Source organism: Glycine soja, chromosome 4 (genome assembly GCF_004193775.1).
Source record: "Glycine soja cultivar W05 chromosome 4, ASM419377v2, whole genome shotgun sequence".
Taxonomy (NCBI): Eukaryota; Viridiplantae; Streptophyta; class Magnoliopsida; order Fabales; family Fabaceae; genus Glycine; species Glycine soja.
The window spans coordinates 14,404,167-14,425,577 of NC_041005.1; the positions used below are offsets into that span (position 1 = coordinate 14,404,167).

The 21,411-nt window shown below is 36.8% G+C and overlaps 1 long non-coding RNA gene across 4 annotated transcripts; it reads right to left on the bottom strand.

Annotated features, from left to right (window-relative positions):
* Nucleotides 1-615: 615 nt before the first annotated feature.
* On the bottom strand, nucleotides 616-9,842 carry LOC114409394. 4 transcript variants are annotated; one of them, XR_003666066.1, is made up of 7 exons: nucleotides 4,011-9,842; nucleotides 3,789-3,925; nucleotides 3,550-3,689; nucleotides 1,831-2,422; nucleotides 1,415-1,693; nucleotides 1,276-1,329; nucleotides 616-1,204 (listed from the first exon to the last, which is right to left on the bottom strand). It is a non-coding gene; the product is annotated as an uncharacterized LOC114409394 (long non-coding RNA). The 4 variants fall into 4 exon arrangements; XR_003666065.1 differs by having other exon boundaries at nucleotides 3,550-3,925; XR_003666068.1 differs by having other exon boundaries at nucleotides 3,550-3,925; nucleotides 9,485-9,841.
* Nucleotides 9,843-21,411: the final 11,569 nt, after the last annotated feature.

A 21,411-nucleotide genomic window follows, 5' to 3' on the forward strand; every position in this document is an offset into this window, starting at 1 on the left:
ATTCTTGAACAAAACATTAACGATGGGGGATAATGAGTAGCATGTATCTTTTTGTCATCACCATTCTGTTAACAATTTCTATTAAATATATCAGTTTAACCCATTCCCTTCATTTAGAACATAAAATTTGGCTTCAGTTACATAAAAAAAAGAGTAAGAATAAAAATAATAGTTTGTAAAAAAAAGAATAATTAGTGACTCATTCTTAAATATTTTTTTTAAATTTGCACAATAATAAAAAAGAATATAACATTAAAAAAACGTATTTCTGACGGCCTGTTGAAAAACTCAAAATCCATCCGTAAATCAATCAAAATTAATGACGGATTTCCGACGAACCAAAATTCATCAGAAAAATAATCGTAGGAAATTAAAATCACTAGATTCTTTGTGTCTATTGCAAATTTCCCACGGACAATTCCATTGGAAATTTTTGACAAGTGTTTCCGTTGCAAATTTCCCACAGATAATTTTTTTAGAAATATTTAAATTTTATGAATAATTGTTTATTTCTTTTATTTCATTTTTATTATTTAACATCAATAATTTAGGAATTATTTTTTGTATTTATATTATTTAACATCAAAATTTTAATTAACAAAATACTCAAATTCATAAATCGAAAACGAATAGTATAATAGATCATTATGTTAAATTGTTAATAAATCTAAAAGTAAAGCACAATGTAACATGTCAATAATAATTTTGTGTTGCTAAGTTAGTAATCAAAATATTCATTGGGAGAGTGTCTCTGTTGGTCAATGTCTTGTAGCTGATCATCTAGTTGGTCATTGTCTTGTTATTGCTACTGGTCCTAATGATGTTGGTGAGGTTGTTGATGTTGATGAATAATGTTCCACACTTCAGGAGGTAGGAATCGAAGGACAACTAACTAAAATACACGCATCTCCTCCTTTGATTGACGAAGCTCCTTCCTAAGTCGATTGGTTAATCTTTGCGGCATGTTGAGCACAACGGGAAGATCCTTGTGTATGCTACATGAAGTTCTCATCTCCAAATTTATATGTATGAGCAAGATCTGGAGTACCGTAAAGGCATCCTTTACGCTTTGGTCTATAGCTGCAACCCAACACCGACTCCTAAGTTTTTGTTTTTCAGCAGGGTCTAAAGGAGTGAGTTGTGATTCACCAACACTTGATGCAACATCAGACCTAACTTGAGACAGTCTAGCCTCAAATTCTTCCTATCATTCATAAACAATTATTATAATAAACATTTTAAAGAATAAAAAAATATGGAAGATAATGGTCTCACATGTGTTTGCTGAAAGACCTCATCTACGTATGCATATCAACCAAGCTCCTCTGACTATTAACAAGCATTATAAAATAAACATTAAGTGATAAATTAAACAAGTACAAAGATATATGTATTATAATTTTAATGTACATACCAAGCAAATGTCGTGATCCTGCAAGCTGATAGAACCACTTGTGTGCATACACTCACCCTTTTCAGATGCCTAATTTTTTTTTGCCTCTACATACTTGGAAGGATATCCAAGTGCATTCCAATGTGATAACGAATTGTTCCAGACATGATCTCCAATCCAATATGGCCTTTTATTTTTATTTCGAGCATCCCTAAACATCTTAGAAAGTCTATGAGAGGCTTTGGAGTTAAAAGCTTTCTTAATTTCATTCTCTTCCTCGGGTCTCCAAACCAATTTTCTCTAACGAATAACAAAGTTATGAAATGTTACACAATTAACAAAATACCAATTTTACAATTTCAAATCAAATAAAACAAAATCAACATTACTATCCATTTCAACCATTGAACTAATTCATTAACAGAAGGATAAGTTACCTTAAAACGCTAAAAAAAAAGCTATTGATGATCTTTTGGAATTGCTCCCAATGTAGGCCATGGGTGACCAAATTGTTGTCTAATGGAGAATGTGACAGCCTTTGCCGCAACCTTAGTTGGATGAAACCCAAATATAAAAAATAATTTGTGAAAAAGTAAAATATCAAATGATGTATCATATATAATGAACATTAATGTAAATTTTGCAATACTTGCACTCCATTGATAAGTGTAATCATAGGACGATCATTAGGGGTGTCTTCCATGGCCAAATTTGAAACGTCTTCATTAATAGGCATGTTGGCTACAATCAGGGATGAGGATGGTGTGGATGTAGGTATCGGGGATAGTCCACATGCATCAAGATGAGATGAAGATGGTCTAACATTAGTCAGAGGTGGAGATGGTGTAGGTGGAACATTGGAAGGCCTAACTGGTATAGATACAGTAGACGGGGATGAGGTAGATGGTGGCAAACTATCTTGAGGTGGTAGTAGTTTAACCACATATCATTTTTTCTTCCCATTTGTCCTTTTCCCACTGGAGTCATGTGATGAAGGTCAGGGAGGGTCAGCACTACCTGATGACATATCTATATATAGAAAAATAATATTACAAATAATTAATCAAATAGAATATTGGGATGAATGAAAATTAGATAACTAACAGACTTCCATTTCACAACAAAAATAAAATGCACTGATAAAGTGTTCAAGTATTACAACAAAACCAAGTTGTCACTAATAACAAACATTATAACTGACTAACGAACACAAATGTCTAATCCTCTTTAGAATTGTAAACTTCAAAGTCATATTCTAATTCCCCTTCATTATCCAGTTCAATATTTTTTTATTCTCCATTCAAATTATTTGATTCTTCTTTGTTTGGCAACAAATTAGCAGGGTCTACTTCTTCAACACCACCTCTTAAATCTTGCAATTAAGAAATACTTTCAACTTCAATGACTTCGTTGACATGTGACATCTCCTCTACTTGGTAAGGCACATCATCTTGTACATGATCGGATTCTATGTAACCCCTTGGCTTCGTTTAAATTGCAACACACCAACCACACTTATCCCTTCTTGTTGCTGGATATGGCACATAATGCACTTGCCTTACATTATGTGCACTGATGAATGGGTCAAACAGATTACATCTTTTATCCATTCGAATTTCCACAATTCCATATTTAGGATCAACTCTTGTTCCTCTACTCGTGGGATCAAACCAGTGTCAATAAAATAATACTACTCTCTTAGGATAGAATTTGTGCCTCCTTCTGTAAGACCCTTTATGTGAACCCCACTATTTATCGTTTTCTTCCCCTCAGTCCATGCTTGGGTATAGAATTTGTGCCCATTGAAAAAGTATATGCTCCATTCTTTAACATAACTCATAGGATCATATGATAAATCCTTTAAGTGTTGATTTCTCACATTTATAGGCTCATTTATAACCTATGAATATAAAGAGTATGAATAGTTATATTTTATTTACCATAAAATAACAAAATAAAATAAACTATAACATACATACTTGTTCTTGGAACCAAGTAGGAAAATCTACATGTACATTACGAGTAGAAGCATTTGATTGAGATTGCAAGAATGAATTGTCCAAATATAATGTATGACGATGAGTTAATATGTAGAGTATAATGCAATTGACAACAATAATTATTGAAGCCCAAAGAGCATAGATGGTTCAACTTACTCAAGGTATAGCTTAACTTCAACACAATTAATCAACACATGAACATGGACTGGGTCTTTCTCTTCATCAGTTAACCAGTGAATGAACTCCTTCCTAAAAGGACGACCTTGCTGGTCAAACACTAATACATTGGTGGACGCCTATCAGTTTCAATTGCAATTTGATTCTTAATATTGTGTGGCGACAAAAATGAGAACAAAAATGAGTTGTCTAACAAAAATGAGAAAATTGGTGGACACCTTTTAGTTTCAATTTCATAAAGTTGTTGAAATAATGAGAACAAAAATGAGTTGTCTCACGATATATGTAAGACGTGCAAATGGATCCTTCAATCCTAGCCTTATTTTTCCTTGCTTGTTTAGGATTGATCATGAACCTACAAATTTTAATCAAAACCAAGTCATGATTGATGAACATTAAACAAATGAATTTTAAATAAAATACAATGATTATTTTATTACCTTTCAAATGGATACATCCATCTATATTGGATTAGTCCACCAAGTCTAGCTTCATATGCCAGATGAATAGGTAGATGTTCCATTGAATCGAAAAAACCAAAGGGGAATATTCCCTCCAAATTGCACAAAATAAATGAATATTTTGTTCCATTCTACTCAAGTCATCCTTCATCAAAGATGTAGAACACAAATCTTTGAAGAAATGACTTATTTCATTAAGTGGATTTAAGACATGTGGCGGCAATGAGCTAAAAGCAATAGGAAGTAAACACTCTATGAATATATGACAATCATGACTTTTCATTCCATGCATGGTTCCCTTATCAACATTGGCACATCTCACCAAGTTGGAAGAATAACCATCTAGCATTCTTAGTTCTTTTATCCATTGACAGACTAACTTTGTTTGGTCTGCAGTTAGAGTGTAATTTGTTTTTGACTTTAACAACTTTCCATTAGCCCCTAACTTCAACTCCAAGTCTTTCCGCCTACAATACAAAGTTAAGTCCATCCTAGCCTTCTCATTGTCTTTTGTCTTACCACTGACATTCATCATAATGTTGAATATGTTGTCAAAGAAATTTTTCTCTATGTGCATAACATCAAGATTGTGTCGCAACAAATTATCTTTCCAATATGGAAGATCCCAAAAGATACTTTTTTTTGTCCAATGATGCCACTCCCCATATCCGTATACTATTGGTGGTGGCAGACCAATTTCTATGACTTTTGGCAAATCCCAAACCCTATGCCAAACTTGTGTAGGTGTCAACATACGCAGTGGCTCATCCCTTTCTACTTACCCTTTTTTGAAGGCATTTTTGGTCCTCTTAAATGCATGATCACTAGGTAAGAGCCTACGATAACAGTCAAACCAAGAAGTTTTTCTCCTATTTGTTAACTAGAAGGCCTTTATGTCCTCCATGCAATATGAACATGTCAATCTACCATGTGTCCCCCAACCAGACAACATGTCATAAGCAGAAAAATCATTAATAGTCCACATCAAAGTTTCCCTCATCATGAAATTTTGCTTTCTTGAAACATCGTAAGTGAGAACACCACTCCACAACTTCTTCAAATCATCAATTAAAGGTTGTAAATAAACATCAATACCAACTGTTGAATTATATGGGCCTAGTACTACACAACTCAAACATATAAGGTTTAGCCATACACCTTTCTGGAGGAAGATTGTAGGGTAACTATGATTGACCAACAAGAATAAGGTGAAGATGATGCTTGAATATATTGGTTAAATCCATCTATGCATAAACTGAGTCGCACACTCCGTGAATCAATAGCAAAATTTGCATGTACCTGATCAAAGTGTTTCCCGGCTTCACCATTAGAGGGGTGGCGTAACATGCCCGAAGATCTTCTATTCTCATAGTGTCATGTCATTTGGCTTGCAGTTTGCATTGATGCAAATATTCTCTGCAACCTTGGTATTATAGACAAGTAAAACATCGACTTTACTGTAATTGGTTTTCTATTGCTTCTTCCAATAGTCTAGGCACGATACCTAGGCTTGTTACAAAATTTGCATTTAGTTAACGCTCCATCATTGTTATAATACAACATGTAGCCATCCACACAACAGTTAATCCTTTTAGCCTCCAATCCCAACTTCGATACTAACCTCTTCACATCATAATTTTTTTTTTTTTGACAAACAATCTTTCATAGGTGTTACATCCAAAAGTATTTTGGAAATAAACTCTAAGCACTGGTCGGGAACATTCCAATTGGACTTGCAAGCTAAAAGTCTCTCGAATATTGATAATTTTGAGTCTAATGCTCCTTCGTACAATGACTCATTCGCCTCCACCAATAAATTGTAAAATCTTTGAGTATCTCCTATATTATTTGAGTTTGGAGCTTCAAATGTCCTAGGTTTCCTGAGAGCATCACACACCATCTCTTAGTAAATTATTCACCTTGAGTCACATATTATGCACTACTTGAAGTATCCATGTAGCTATTGTCATCATTTAAATCAACATGTGGCATCTCTTCCCCATGATCAGTCCAAATCCAATAATTAAGCTTGAACCCATCTTTGTATAGGTGAACCCTCTTAACTCTATTCTCCAAAATTCTAGTTCAATCGCATTTAACACAAGGACATATGATCCCCCATCATTGTGTGATAACAATTTTGTTGACTAGCTTTGCAAACAAATTCTTCAACCCCCTTAACAAAAGACTCTTTCAAACAACTTCTACCACTATAACATCTATCGTACATCCAACAATGATTCAAAAGAATATAGTTCATATTTTGTATATTTAAGAAGAAAAAATATGAACATTCATGAATCACATACATAATCTTAAAGTGATCTCTATTATTAGTCGCAACAATTATGATCATGTTTTAGGTGAAAAAAATCACATACATATGGTTTTTGTCTTTCTAAATGAACAAAGCATGGAATGTAAATAATATAACCACAATCACAAATATACTTAACACATTTAGAATACAAAATTTCGAACAACTAAAATAAAAAAACCACAACTAACTTGAACAATGGAATGTACAACGATCACGTAACACAATCTCACCTATAAACTTGAGAGTAAGAAATAAAGAAAAAAATTTAAAATGATTAGAAATTTTTGCCAAAAAAATATTTTTAATTTAATCTTTTTTATCTTGTCAGGAAAATATCTCTTCCAATCATTTAAAATTAAATTCTTCCTTGCATACTATTACTTTTTTTAATAATATAAAGTCTAGATAATTATGCTTTTGGTGTACAAGTACATAAATAATATGCAATCTATATATACGAAAAAAAACCTGCATGCAGTCCACAAGTTTTACTTGTCTTGATTTTGAGTTATTTTAATTCCTAGTAGTAATTGCTTTCTTTCTTAACCGTCTTAATATCTTAATTTTAAATATTAACATATGACTTGAACCTGATAGCATATGCTTGGGTAACGTATCTATAAATTCACACACACAAAATTAGTTGTCATAATGCCTTCGTTAATTAAGAATATAAATTAAAATATTTAATATAAAAATATAATTTAACTTTTAGAAAAATGGAATGTAAAAAATAATTTAAAAAATATTCATATAACTGTTGGTCCTTATAATAATTTAAAAAATAAGCTTAATTATGAATATTATATTAGGGATTCTAATTGGAATGTATGTTAGGAGACTCCTTGTCCTTATAATATTCTTTGCCTTAATTGGTCAATAGTGTTTTATATAACGAAATACTCGAGTCATTTCTAATGCAAGAGACCACATTTATAGTTGTTAATCTGGATTATCTCCACTCATTTAATTTTGCTTATTATGAGTTATCATATTTTTAGGTTGGGCCGAATTGAGGCAATTTAATAATGGGTGTTGCTAGGTGCACCCAGCATTATTGTTGGTGCATCCAGCACTTAAGGTAAAATGATGAAAATATCCTTGATCCGTAAGCCATTTAAGTTGATCCGTAAAAGCCTTACGGATCAACTTGATCCGTAGAAACCTTACGGATCAACTTGATCTGTAAGTCTTTTACAGAACAATACGAATCAACATGATCCGTAAGCTTTTTACGGATCAACTTGATCCGTAAGACTTTTACGGATCATGTTGATCCGTATTGTTCCGTAAAAGACTTACGGATCAAGTTGATCCGTATCAATCTTACGGATCACCCTCACACACACCCATCACAAATGCAAAAAAAGTGTAGGGGCAGTTTTGGTATTTTAATTAAATGCTGGGTGCACCTAGCACCACTCTTTAATAATAGTCTATAAATTTTCTAGTCCTATACAACTCTTGGCAAGCCACAAGCCCAACGGATTGATGTATTGCCTACTCACTTTTGTAAAATATAAAAAATTATCAAAATAAATTCACCTTTATATAGCAAGTTAACCTTAAAAAATTCAACCACTGTAAAGTAAAATAAAAATATATGTTTCCATTTGTACTATAAAATAAAAAAATATAATGTAATAATAAAAATAAAATAAGGTGCATCAATTGTAACAATAAACAAGTGTTAGAAATTAAAAATAAAACTCAATGTACATAAAATATTAACTTTAAAATGGACAATGGCAACATATGTAGTAATAAATAAAATATATTGTAATTTTACCAATTATAAAAAGTAGGCCAACATATAAGTAAATAAAAAAAAATCAGGCTAACGAATTGGCATAATCCATCATGAGTTAGTCCAGTTGAGGCCATTCAATATTAAGGCCAGTTGTGTAACTCATTCACAGAAAATTATTTGATTATCTCACGGCTTGTATGTTGAGAGGTCCACTTCAAGTTAATAGTTTTTTCTGCATTCTATAAATCTGATAGAGATAGCCATCACCATTGACATTTAAAAATCTCGTAATCTAGAACACAGCGTATGTATGTCGGACATCAACAAAACAAGCTAGGCTTTAGACAATACATTGAATAAGATGTAAGGTCTTATTGGGGGTGGTTTTATGTTTTTAATTTTGAAATTTTTAAAAATTAAAATCAATTTTTGTTTTGAGTTTTCCATTTCAATTTATTTTGGTTTTTAATTCTTAAAAAGTTGTTGTGAATTAAAAATACATTTCTTGAGCGTTGTCACATTACTAGTCTACTGAATGAAATATGGAGAAAAATCATATAAACATTCCAACCTTTGTATTATTTCAAACTACTCATTTGCATCATCCAAATCCCCAACCCACGCATACCCAAAAATACAATTTCAACTAAAGTCCCTCTGCGTTTCATCAATCAATTAGTGGGTAGTGGAAAACATGGCATGAAAAATCCCCAAAAATGTAGAAGACCACCATAAGAATTCATCATAGTCTCAAGTAAGCAACAAATCACATACGAATGTTATCTAAATCTCAGACAAATACCAATATATTCATCACAAAACTGAGCAACAGTAAAATCCCAAATCTCAAATTTGAATTAAAAAAAATCACCAATCACCACGCGTTCACTAAATCGACACAAAAAATTTGAAAGCCATAACAAACACCCACTGAGTCTTTTTATTATCACCTTGAATAGAGGAAGCCATATCTAGGTACATCATATTTCTGATCTATAAAGCCAAAAGGAAAATTTCAAAAAGAAAAACAGGAGAAAATTAAAATAAATGTATTTTCGTCTTGTAAGATGGAAAATGCAAATGAGCTTCCAATGCTGGAAAATTGAGGATTCCAAACAAGATTTATGGTAGAGGATTTTGAAATTCCAATGAGATCGAAGCCATTACAAAATGTGTTTAAGAAATATAAATAGAATTTGCGTTAAACTCAAAAAATTAACACCAAAAAGAGGCAGCAGTTTGTAATAGGATTTTCCTAAGTTGCATAAAACATGAAGCTCAATTACTCTCTCCCCCACGCACCTCGCCTTTCTCACGATCACACACACACACGGCAACACACATACAGTGTGGTCACTAGGTATAAGATGTAAGAGCACTAACCAATTGGCGTGGGCACGGCGGTGTGTGTGATGGCAGTCACTGCTCAATGGCGACGCCGCAATGTGCAACGGAGGCTTGGGAAACTTGCCCGAGGACCGCGTGACAGTGATGGAGCTCGTGCGACGGCAGCATGACGGTGTGGACCTCGTGTGTGGTGGCGTGATAGTGCTGGAGCTCGTGCACGGCAGCATGACGATAGGCGAAAGATTTCGAAAATCATCAAATGTGAATTGGTTGAGCCCCTCGTTAGGGTTGAGATATTTTATTTTAGGTATAATTTTAATTTTTGACAAAAACGTAATCCATCGGTAACATTTATATTTCCGACGAAAAACTTGTTAGTGAGTAAATTCTGTAAGAAATTCTATCATTTTCCCATGGACTATGGTCCATCAATAAAAATTTTGTCAATAATATAATCATTCCCGACGGAATACATTTCATGTTCCTCGATAATAACGATTTTTTCTTGTAGTGTAAGTATTTAATTAAAAGTTATGTAATTAAATATAATTAGTTAAGATTAAATTACAAAATTAGACATAAACATTTTAGTTATAATCTCATGTATAAAAATAAAAAATATAAAGTCAGGTGCTAATATCTCCAAAAATAAGAATAATTTTATAAAAAAAAATGTCTACAAATGCATAATGATATTTTATTACATATTTTCTATCCTAAAAAGAATGATAAAAGGACGTGCTATTTAATATGGTTCTGAATTGTTAAAAACTTCTTTACCTTATTAATGTAATACTGTTATATACCTTGGTTAAAAAGAGTTAAAAAAAATTTTGTTTAATTCGGAATTGGTTACGCATTTTATTAACATTTTGTATGTGCTATATACTATTTTTGTTACAGTGACATTTGAAAATTAATTAATTAACAGAAACTATACTCAGTATCAAAAAGTTACATGTTTTCCTTTTTTGGAGGGAATAATTAATTTTATACATAAAATTCTATATTAATATTTATATTTTAAAAATATAAAGACAATTAAAATAAATAGTTAAAAATTGTAGTTCACTTATATTTTAGACATTCAGGATTCTTAAAAGAATTAATTCATTTAATGGTTTGTTTTGTTTTCGTAAGAAACACCTTAACATACAAGATTTAAATATTAAATATTAATTGTTGTTGTGTGCTGAGTGTGTGAGCAAGTCGTGTGGAGTGGTTTGATGGAACCTGTATTTATATTAGTTGAGCGAGATGCTAATCCTTGTTTGTAGGGACTATTGTAGTGTTGTAGATAATTTTTAGCTTATAGATAATAGTCGGGAGCTTAGAGATAATGTTAAAGATAAACATTTGAATTATAGATAAAGGTAAAAGATAATCATACCTTGTAGATAATGTGACATTATAGATAATTTAATACCTGCCAATAGATAAAATATTCAAACACATTTGCGCTCCTGTAGCAGGGCTGACATGGAAGGTTAACACGTGTCTCTGATTGCCAAGTAGAATGCCACGTAGATTTTGTGGGTCTTGGACAGTACATAAGCCCCTCAAGCTTTGAGCTAGCTTGCGGGTGAAAAATGTTTCCTAGCACTGAAAGATATTGTCTCGTGTCGAAGAAGTTTGTTTGATGTTCGGGGCAGTAGTCTTGACAAGCAAAGGGTGACGAGTTTGTCAAGCCTCCAAGTATGGACGAGTATTGTCCTGTGTCAGGTGTGACAACCTTGACGAGTGTGAGAATTGCAAGTCGATGTGGCTTGTCAAGCTCCTGAACCTAGACATGTGTTGTCTAGGCTGCCTTTGTCAAGTTGTCCATGATGGACGTGTCTTTGGCGTTTCAGGTAAGGTAAGCCGTCGAATTTGACAATTCTACTCTTTTTCTGACCGCTGGAGAGTGCACTGAAGATAGCACGTAACGACACACACGCAGTACTCTTGCATATGTGTCATTGCGGAGTAGGCACATACTAGAGTAACGGTCGTGCGTGAATGGGGGAACGTTATGGTGCAAAATTTTAAGGCACCTCTTTAGCTCCTGCCAGTTATCGAAAAGTCCATCTCCCTTTTAAATGGAGTGGACGTTTGAATTTGGGCCATTGTTCATTGTCTTCTTGCTTCCTTGCTTGCTCTTGTGCTTTATGGCTTTCGGTTTCCCTTTCTTCTTCCTCCAACTTCCAAAGGTACTTCTATCCAATTCCGCCATTGGACTGGGTGGCACTGATTCTGCGGGCTCGAGTGAGCAACCCATCATGGATCGAGAGGTCATCTCGATAGGCGGTTCCTCGTATGAGGATACTCGTTGAGGTGCCTCTGATAGCGAGTCCTCCTCCTCGGAGGGGTGAGGACTTCGCATCGAACTAGTGGGGGCACTTTTCACCCTCGCAGAAGGGCACGACCTTTTGCGGCTGTCGAGGAGCCAATTCTGGTTACTATGATCCTCCCCCATTATGCTTCTGGGGGTGCGGTGAGAGCTGGCGGCAGCGGAGATGGGAGGTTGTATCCCCGTGTATGACCTAACATGAGTGCTAGGTCATCATTGTCTACCCCGACCATTGTTGGCTATGAGTGGGTGAGGGACAATGTGCTAAAATATAAGTCTTGTTTGATCTCGCTGTTGTCTACCCAGCGCTAGGTGAAGCTAGAAAACCTTGAGGACTCCTGTAAGCTGGTCATTCAGGCTTGTGGGAGTGATGATTTCCCATTCTTGAGGGTGATGTCTGGTCCTCCGCCTTTCTTTTTCATGTATAGATGTTTGTTTGAGGTCCTGGGTGTCATTCTTCCCTTGACCGCTTATAAGTGTGCTTTGCCGGAGCACTTGAATGTGACCCCTTCCGAGCTTCACCTGAATAGTTGGGCGATAGTGTGGGCTTTTGAAATTTTGTGTCTTTTTTTCAATGTCTGGCCTAGTGTGTTGGTCTTCTTATTCTTCTTTCAAATAAAATTTTTAGGCAAGATTGGATGGGTCTCCTTGAATAGTATGTCCAAGAAGCTATTCGAGTTTGACTTAAACGTCTTTCACCATTTCAAGGACCGTTTCTTTAAGGTCCTAGCTACTGATGTTGTGACTAATGGAATGCCATTGATGTTTAATAGGGATGGGAAGCCCTGCTTCCCATTCTACTGGCAGTCTGATCCCACCAGGTTCAAGTTGTATGACGAGGATCTGTTGACCCTTATGGAGACAGTCAACAAAGCGATTTTGGAGCAGCTAGCGGCCTCATTGGACGCATGGGCCATCTTGTCTCTTCCTTTTATGAGCGATCCTCTTGCTGCCTTGGATGGTAAATATCTAATCTTGTCCTTGTTTGTTGTCTGAGGTTAGTGTCGGTGAACGTCTAACATGTGTTTGTGTTATTGTCTTGGTTGTTTTGTAGGTATTATGGATGACTTTGCTTGGAGGCGACTCGTGAAGTAGGTCAGACCTGTAGGTGGGATCGTGCCACCATCTATTGTTGCTTTGTCCACTAGAGAAGGGGGCCAACCTGTTGGTGAGGTTGGTCCTGTTGTTGTTGCTACTGAGGTCGCCCTCAGTGCTCCTTCCTCTGCTTTGGTAAAGAGGAAGAGGGATGATATTGCTGGGTTGTCGGGCCGCAAAAAGTCAAAGGCCCCTATGAGCCTCCGTGCCCTGAGGTAGGTTGTAAGCTTGGGGCCCACTACGGGTTGACTCATAACTATGCAAGATGTGCCTCCGGCTTCATTGGCTGTCGAGGCTCCTACTGCTGCCACTATTGTTGCAACTCTTGCTACTCCTGCTCCTTCACCTCCTCCAGTGGCTTTTACTAAGTGTCGATGTGGTGAACACTGGTGCTCCCGCAGTGCCGCCTCCTTCTTCGTCGACTCAAGTGGCTCTCCCTGCTGCTGGTTTGGCATTTATGGCATCATCTTCTTCGTCCTCGCGTCTCCCTTGATCATCTGTACACCTCTAGTGATGTTGACTCATTGTGGGGTGCCACTTACAAGGTAAAGCAGAAGACCATGGCTGGCTTTGTGTTAGCCTTCGACAAAAATCTCATTAGGTCGGCTGGGTGAAGAATGCTATTGACTCTGCCAAGGTATTTCTCCAAAGGAGTTTGTCAATTCTGGAGAAGAACGAACTCTGGCACCAAGAGGCGGTGCAAAAGTTTGCATCCTTGGAGGCGGAGATTGCCAAGTGGAGGGCTGCTGCTCAGACTTTATGGTGAGTGGAGTGCCCTAAGGTGGCCAATGCCACTATTGCTTTTGCTAAGGTCGTAAGGGCAAACCACCAACTATCTTCTTCTAAGGTTGGTAGTGCACTGGCCAAGTTGTTGTGCACCCGGTTAGATGGTGATGACCTGTTTAGATGATGCAAGAATTTGCAGGCTGAGAAGATTGGCCTGGGTGGAAAAGTGGAGAGCATGGCAGCAGAGAAGGATGAGCCTCCCAAGAGAATTATTGACTTAGAGGCTCGACTTAGGGATTCAGAGTCCATATTGGAGGAGTCCGAGCTGCGGGCTACCAAGGAAAGGGAGGCCAACACGGAGCTCGAGGAAGAACTGCTTTTGTATAAGAAGGAGGTCATGGAGCAACATGAGAAAGGATTTTAGAAGGCTGTCAGACATGCCGGTTTCTTTGCGAAGGACCTTGACTTAGGTATCTTCAATCCCTTCAAGGATGTCAAGGAGGGTGTCTTATAGGCATGACAACGGGGCAAGGCAGGGACGGGTATTGCATTTCCCACCCCACCCTCGACTATGTGATCGATCCCCAACCCCACCCTTGATCCCCGCTGGGATTAGAAAATACATACCCATCCTCATCCCCATTGCGGTTCGGGTTTCCCCGCCCCGCCCCCTAGTATTGATTAAAATTTAAAAAAAAAGAGAAAATATTGTAACTTATTGAAAAAAATGAGGCCAAAAGGCAGTTACGTAGCAAAAGAAAAAAACAATAACAAAGCCAAATTAAAAATATGAGATCATTATCATAATTTAAAAAATTACTAAAACAAATCAATCAATTCAATTAAAATCATAAAATTTGGGTATTGCATGAGGAATTAAGGACATGCGTATTTAATTTCTCCTAAAATACAGTACCATCTAAATATATGTTGTCCCAACAAAAAGTAGTATATGATTCTGTTTAGCAAAAAAAGAGACACTAATATACTATGTTGGTTGTCCTTCAAGTTCTAATTTATCAACTTAAACATGTTTCATTCTTTCAAATTACACAATAAAATAAAAAACGAAACACCTTAAATTCTTCAGCAAATAAATCTTGATCATTCCTCCAAATTAGTGACACCAACACCCATCATTTCACCTACATAAAAGAAAAATAAAATTAGAACAAAAGCTTATATTATATAATAACAAAAAATGATATTTAGAATATTATTTACCTTCATCATCTAAAACCATTTCATTCATTACAATAGCATATTCAGCAACAACTTTATAGCTCATAGGACCTATAAAAATACATTACAAGTATTAGTTTGTTGAATAAACACAAATATCAATTTAACAACATATATGAATAAAACTTTACCAGTATTTTTAGCACTCCACAACCAACTTCTAGCACACATTAAAGCCTCTAAAGTAGTCCATTGAAGGCAATTTCAAGCATTTTGTAAGTTGAGTTCCACCTAGTTGGACAATCTAAGGCCAAATTCTTAGTGTAAGGGATTCTCAACTATTTAGCTGTTTCCTCAAATTTTTCTTTCCTCTTAGGTGTTGTTGTCCAATATGCCACACTATCCCGAATCTTTTCTACACCTTTTTTCACTACTTCTAACCCATCTTTTACTATCAAATTAAGGATGTGTGCACAACAACGCATGTGAAGTAAAGACCTATCCCTAAGCAAACTACCTAACTGCAATTTATCCTTAATTTTATCAATCATAGCATCATTTGTGGTACAATTATGTGTACTGAGTCGCGCAAGTAATATAACACGGTAAGAAATGAGTATCGAATCACATGGAACTTGTTTCATTCAGTAGGTAAACATTTATATAAAGCCAGTAAATGTAAAAAGAAGTTGTGTCTACAGTTATAATTTAACTACAAAATTAACTATCTAAAGGTGAGAGATAAACAGATGATTAAAAACGGTGGGTCTTTCTACTGAACCTACTTGATGTTATTGAATATTTTTCTTTATTGAAAACGGTGGGCCTTTTGTCTCCAGGAAGGTGTTGAGGCTGTCTGCATCAATTTTTATCAAGTGGCCTCGGATTCTGACTTGTTTTGGTGAAGGCCCCTCGGGATTGTAGAGGTTGGCATAAAACTCCTTCACCAAGGCTAGGTCGATGCTGCTGTCAGCTAAATTGGTGAGGTGTTTATGGAAGTTACGCCTCTCCAATTCAACCTTGAACTCATCCAACTCCGTATGGTATATTTCTACCTTCCTCTCAGCTAGTATATGTCTTCCTAGCACACTATCTGTGTATCTGGTCCAAGCCTCGAAGGAGTGGAATCTTCTTGTGTCATACTGAGATGTGAGCCTTGTACCAATGCTCTTTCTCTTTCTAGAAGCCATCTGTAGATAGAGGAACTAAACAATTAATCAGGACACAGTTATTCAAATTTTAAAAGCTGAAAAATAAAATTGAAAAAGACACTGGCCGCTTAGCGAGACATGGTCCTCTTAGCTGGCCTTTGTAAGAAAAGAACACTATCGCTTAGCGACATGTGGAGCCGCTTAGCGGAAGCTGCAAAATTTTTAGATTCTGCAGAATTGGCTTAGTGGGAAAGCTCCCGCTAAGCTGAACATGTGCCGCAAGGATTTGCGCTAAGCTCCTTAAAGGCTGCGCTTAGCGGCACCAACTCTTCAAAAATTCTACTAAGTGTTGGGAGCTTAGCGAGCGAAGCTTGCTTAGCTCAGAGGATGCCACAACCAATCACGCTTAGCCTAGGAAATCTTGGCTTAGCGCGCGACCATCAACAAGAAAAAATTGATTTTAGTTACTTGGGCTTAGCGATTCAGCCTCACTTAGCCACATGTAGCTCAGGAAGAGGATGAGTGTTCATCCTCTAAAGATGAACTCGCTTAGCGCGGTAAGCGTGCTTAGCGAGTTCTTCAAATAACGCTTACATATAATGAGTATTGATGAACTCACGTAGCACAACATGCTCGCTTAGCGAGTTCATTGCGTTTTCCAGAAAATGTTGCTCGCTTTCTTGAACTTTTCAAGCCTCTAAAAGGCATATCAGACATGCAACGTGTGCCTCATACTCAATTTAGTATACAAGCGTATATAACCCTAATTTTAAACTAAATCAAACAAAACATAAAAACCCTAAAAATCTAAAGCTACAATTGAAGTCTTCTACCCTAAAGTTAAGACAAGAAAAAAAGAAAAAGAATCATGAAACTTAGTTGGATGGTGTATGGTTGATGCTTCAAAGTTGAAAATGCACAAAGAAAGCACAGATGCAAAATGTGCAAATTTTTGGAGACAGAGAATGCAGAGACGAGGTTTTCGTAATCTGTCAAATGTGTGTGTAATTGTTATTACACTCACTTAAGCAGTTTTTCGATACTTTCGCTTAGCAAACCGATGTGCTAAGCGAGCAAGAGAGACGTTTGGTTTCTCAACAAGGCTCGCTTAGCGGACCCGTGTGCTTAGCCGACATTTCAAATTCAAAATCATTTTTTTAACAGAAACTCGGCTTTGCGTGAGGGTACGTCCGCTTAGCGAGGTCTGCAGATTAGAAAAGTTGCAACTGTCGCTAAGCCAGGCTCTGGCCAACTTAGCTAAAATGATGCATCTTAAGTACAAAGGAGCATGCGCTTAGCTGAGAGGGACTCGCTTAGCCCTCATATTGCTGCAAAGAATCTCTCTTAGCTGTCATGACTGGTGCTTAGCGTCATGGACCTCAATTGTGGCTGTAAAGAATTGCGCTTGGTGACGATAGGTCACGCTTAGCCATGGATAAGCTGTCACTTAGCGATCAGGCTGAAGCTTAGCCGAATTCAGATTGAATTTAAGTTAGCTTAGCTCAACCTTGGCCAGCTTAGCGGACCTAAACAACATCAGATGCAAGGGTTGGGCACTAAGCGCTTGAGACTCGTAGCTTAGCGCATGAATAGAGATGCGCTTAGTGCGAGGCTTGCGCTTAACGAAAGGATTGTTTTTCAGAAAATATTTTTCTAAGTTATTTTTCAGTCCTTTTTCCATGAAATTGAAACCCTTATGTTAAACATCCAAAGATTAGCTAATATACTCCTATGTACAGATTATATAGCAAGTTCCAAATGATTTAAATGCATGAAAAAAATAACAAAGATAACAGAATTTAAAACTGGGTTGCCTCCTAGGAAGCGCTTCTTTAACGTCATTAGCTTGACACTTTTACCTCACTGGGCGATCTTATGTTTTGGTTCCTACTTTCAGAACCTCTTGACCTCCTTTCATTACCTGTATGCAAACATTGTGTTCTAGAGCAGGCTTGTCTTCAACAAACAAATCAAAATCAATTTTCTGATCTTCAAAACCTAGCACCAGCTTCCTTTTCCCCATATCAACTATGCAGCTTGCGGTCAACATGAATGGCCTTCCCAATATTATAGGGATGTTAGTATCTTTAGAGATATCCATTACCACAAAGTCTGTCGGGAAGATAAAATGTTTTACTCTGACCAAAAAATCTTCAATTACTCCATATGGCCTAGTAATGGAGCAGTCATCTAATTGTAAAGTCATTCGAATGGGCATTATTTCCAGCTCTCCCAATCTTCTGCACATGGAGAGTGGCATCAAATTGATACTGGCTCCCAAGTCAATAAGAGCTTTTCCCTCATTGACTTCTCCAATTGAACAAGGAATAGTTACACTCCCAGGATCTTTATGCTTGGGTGGAAGGATCTTCTGGATCACAGCATTGCAATTTCCTTCCACTGTGATGTTTTCCTGATGAATATATTTATACTTCCTTGTTAACATATCTTTCAAAAATTTAGAGTAGAGTGGCATCTACTGCAAAGCTTCTCCGAAGGGCATGGTTATTTCCAGTTTCCTGAAAATATTTAAAAATCTTGCCAGATGACGATTTTTTTCTTTCTTGGAAGGTACCATAGGGTACGGTACTTCCACACCTTCATCCACAGCTTTTTCACTCCTACCCTTCTTTGCATTCTTATTATTTTTTTCTTCTTTTTCATTTTTTTTCATTTTCTATTTCTTTTTCTTTTTCTTGGTCCTTCAATTCGTTATTCTTGACCATTATTTGTTCCTCTTTTTCTTGATTACTTTCACTTCTCACCTCATTTTTCTTGCCATCAGTACCTTTCTTGTTAGTAGTTTTCTTCTCATGCACAACACTATCCTCATCCTTAACCTCCACAAACCTTTTACTCCTTGTCATCACAGTTTTGCATTCCTCCTTGGGATTCTGTTTTGTATTTGCCACAAAACTGTTGGATGACTTGTCAGTTATCTGCTCGGCCAGTTGTCCCACCTGGACCTCAAGGTTCTTCAGTGCTGACTCAGTGCTTTTATGATTTGACATTGTTACCTGCATAAATTGAGTCAAGGTCTCCTCCAGCTTAGTAGTTCTCTAGAATATGTTAGGTCCTTGTTGGATTGGCCTGTTTGAAGGCCCACTCTGGTCATTGTTGAACTGATTGCCAGGGTGTGTCCTCCACTGTCCTTGTTGATTATATGGACCCTGCTGGAAGCCTGAAAATCCTCCTTGAGTATACCTTTGTCGTTTTTGATTTCCCATATAATGAATTTCTTGAGTGTTTTCTTCAGTGGGAGTACATTGGCTTGTTTCATGAGCCTCACCACAGATGGTACAACCTGTAACCTGCAAAATAGAAGAGTGTGTAGGTTGACCCATAGACAACTTAGTTGGCAGCTTACCAAGTGTTTCTGTTAAGATCTCCAGTTGCTTAGAAAGCAACTTGTTCTGTGCCAATAACGCGTCATGTGATGATAACTCTATCAAGCTTTTCTTCGTGGGTTCTTTCTCGTAGAATGGCATGATCACTGGCTGGCATGTTCTCAATTAGCTCTGTTGCTTCTCCGGGGTCTTCAGTTTTATCTTTCCCCCTGCAGAAGCATCTAATAGTTGCTTGGTTTGTGGTCTCAACCCATCTATAAACATATTCAATTGGATTGGTTCAGAAAACCCATGAGTGGGAGTTTTTCTTAACAAGCCTCTGAATCTTTCCAATGCTTCACTGAGAGATTCAAAGGAAACTAATGAAATAAAGAGATTGCAGCTTTCCCTTCTATAGTCTTGGACTCTGGAAAGTATTTCTTTAGGAACTTTTCAACAATTTATTCCCAGGTTTTTAGACTGTTGCCCTTGAATGAGTGGAGCCACCTCTTGGCTTCTCTTGCCAATGAGAATGAGAAAAGGCTGAGCCTAATAGCTTCGTCTGGTACACCGGCAATCTTAACAGTGTTACATATTTCAATGAACCTTGCCAAGTGTGCATAGGGGTCTTCATTAGGTAATTCTTGAAATAAGTTCCCCTGTATTAAATGAATTAAGGAATGTGGATAGTTGATGTTGTTAGCTTGCACTTCAGGACGTGTAATGCTGGTAAAAAATTATGGTAATGAACTACTTGAATAATCCTCAAGGGTAATCCTCTGGTCATGCTCTTCTGCCATGGTAATGGCTTCAGGTAATTGAGTGGCAGATTCCCTTGATGATGGTGAATCAAGTGATAATAAGTCGGAGAAATGAGTCTCCTCCTCAAGAATGGATGCAACTATTATGTCTTCCAGAAGTTTCCTTCTCCTCTCGGCCCTGTTCCTTCGCAATGTAGCTTCAATTTCTAAGTCCAGAGGAACTAAATTGCCCGTGGGACATCTATGCATATACAATACTAACAGAACAGTGGTTATCTAGTTAAACAGGAAAAGACAAATAGAATTTATGAACGAATATTCACAAAAACAATCAAAGAATAACAAATAAAGAATAGACACCTAAAAACGAGCTAACTTCCCAAATAAAAAGAAGTTCCCCAGCAACGGCGCCAAGAACTTGTTCGGCTTCCGGCAAGTGCACCGGATCGCACAAGTAGTATAAAACGGTAAGAACCGAGTATCAAACACTCGGAGAACTTGTGTTATTTGGTAAGCTATTTCAGCAAATAGGTGTCTAGTGTGTAAAAGTAAGTGTGAATATGAACAAGTGTATAAACTATTTGTGCAAAAAGAAAGAAAATCATGCGAGAGAAATGATGTGTAAAAACAAGTAGAGAACACGTTGGTCTTCCTAATAGGTGCCTGATGCTAAAAAGATATTCTATATCTAACAATGCTCATGTGTTCTTATGGTGTCTCCTGAGATACTAAACCCCGATTCCTCATGATAGTTTAGCCTAATCTTGATCAAGCATCGTCCGCAGATTCCTCTTGTAAGACTAAACTCAACCAGGACCACATTAAGACACACATACTCAACTAACTTATTGCACCCCGATTCCTCGTGAAAGCACGACAACTCAACCCTGCACTATCAAGGACTTTAGAGTCAGACCAGTTTCCACTGTTGAATGACCCTAACAAAGCATACATCTATGTGATCAAGGTAAAGGCATATTGGAATGAAAAGCAGATAACACAGAGAACACACAAAACATCATTAATAGATAGAAATATATTTACATCAGGTACCTACAGGGAAGATCCAATAGAGGATTTAGCTTTCCATACCAGGAAGCCTTCTTAACAACAAAGAGAAGAACAAGATGAAAGATTGCAAAAATACAAGTGGTGAGGATGTCTCCTTCACCTCTAGGATCTCACAATCACTCACAAACTCATCTCAAGCTCTCAAACCGGATCCTGCTTCAAGCTCTAGTCTCTGCAGATCTTCACACAACAAAATCTCTCAAAACTCTCTGGAACTTGGACCTTTCTCTCTCTAGAAACCCTAGACATGCAAAGCTCTGAATCCCAGTCCAAACTCCCTTCACAAAATCTGATTTCAGGCTTAAATAGGTGGCCTTGTTCG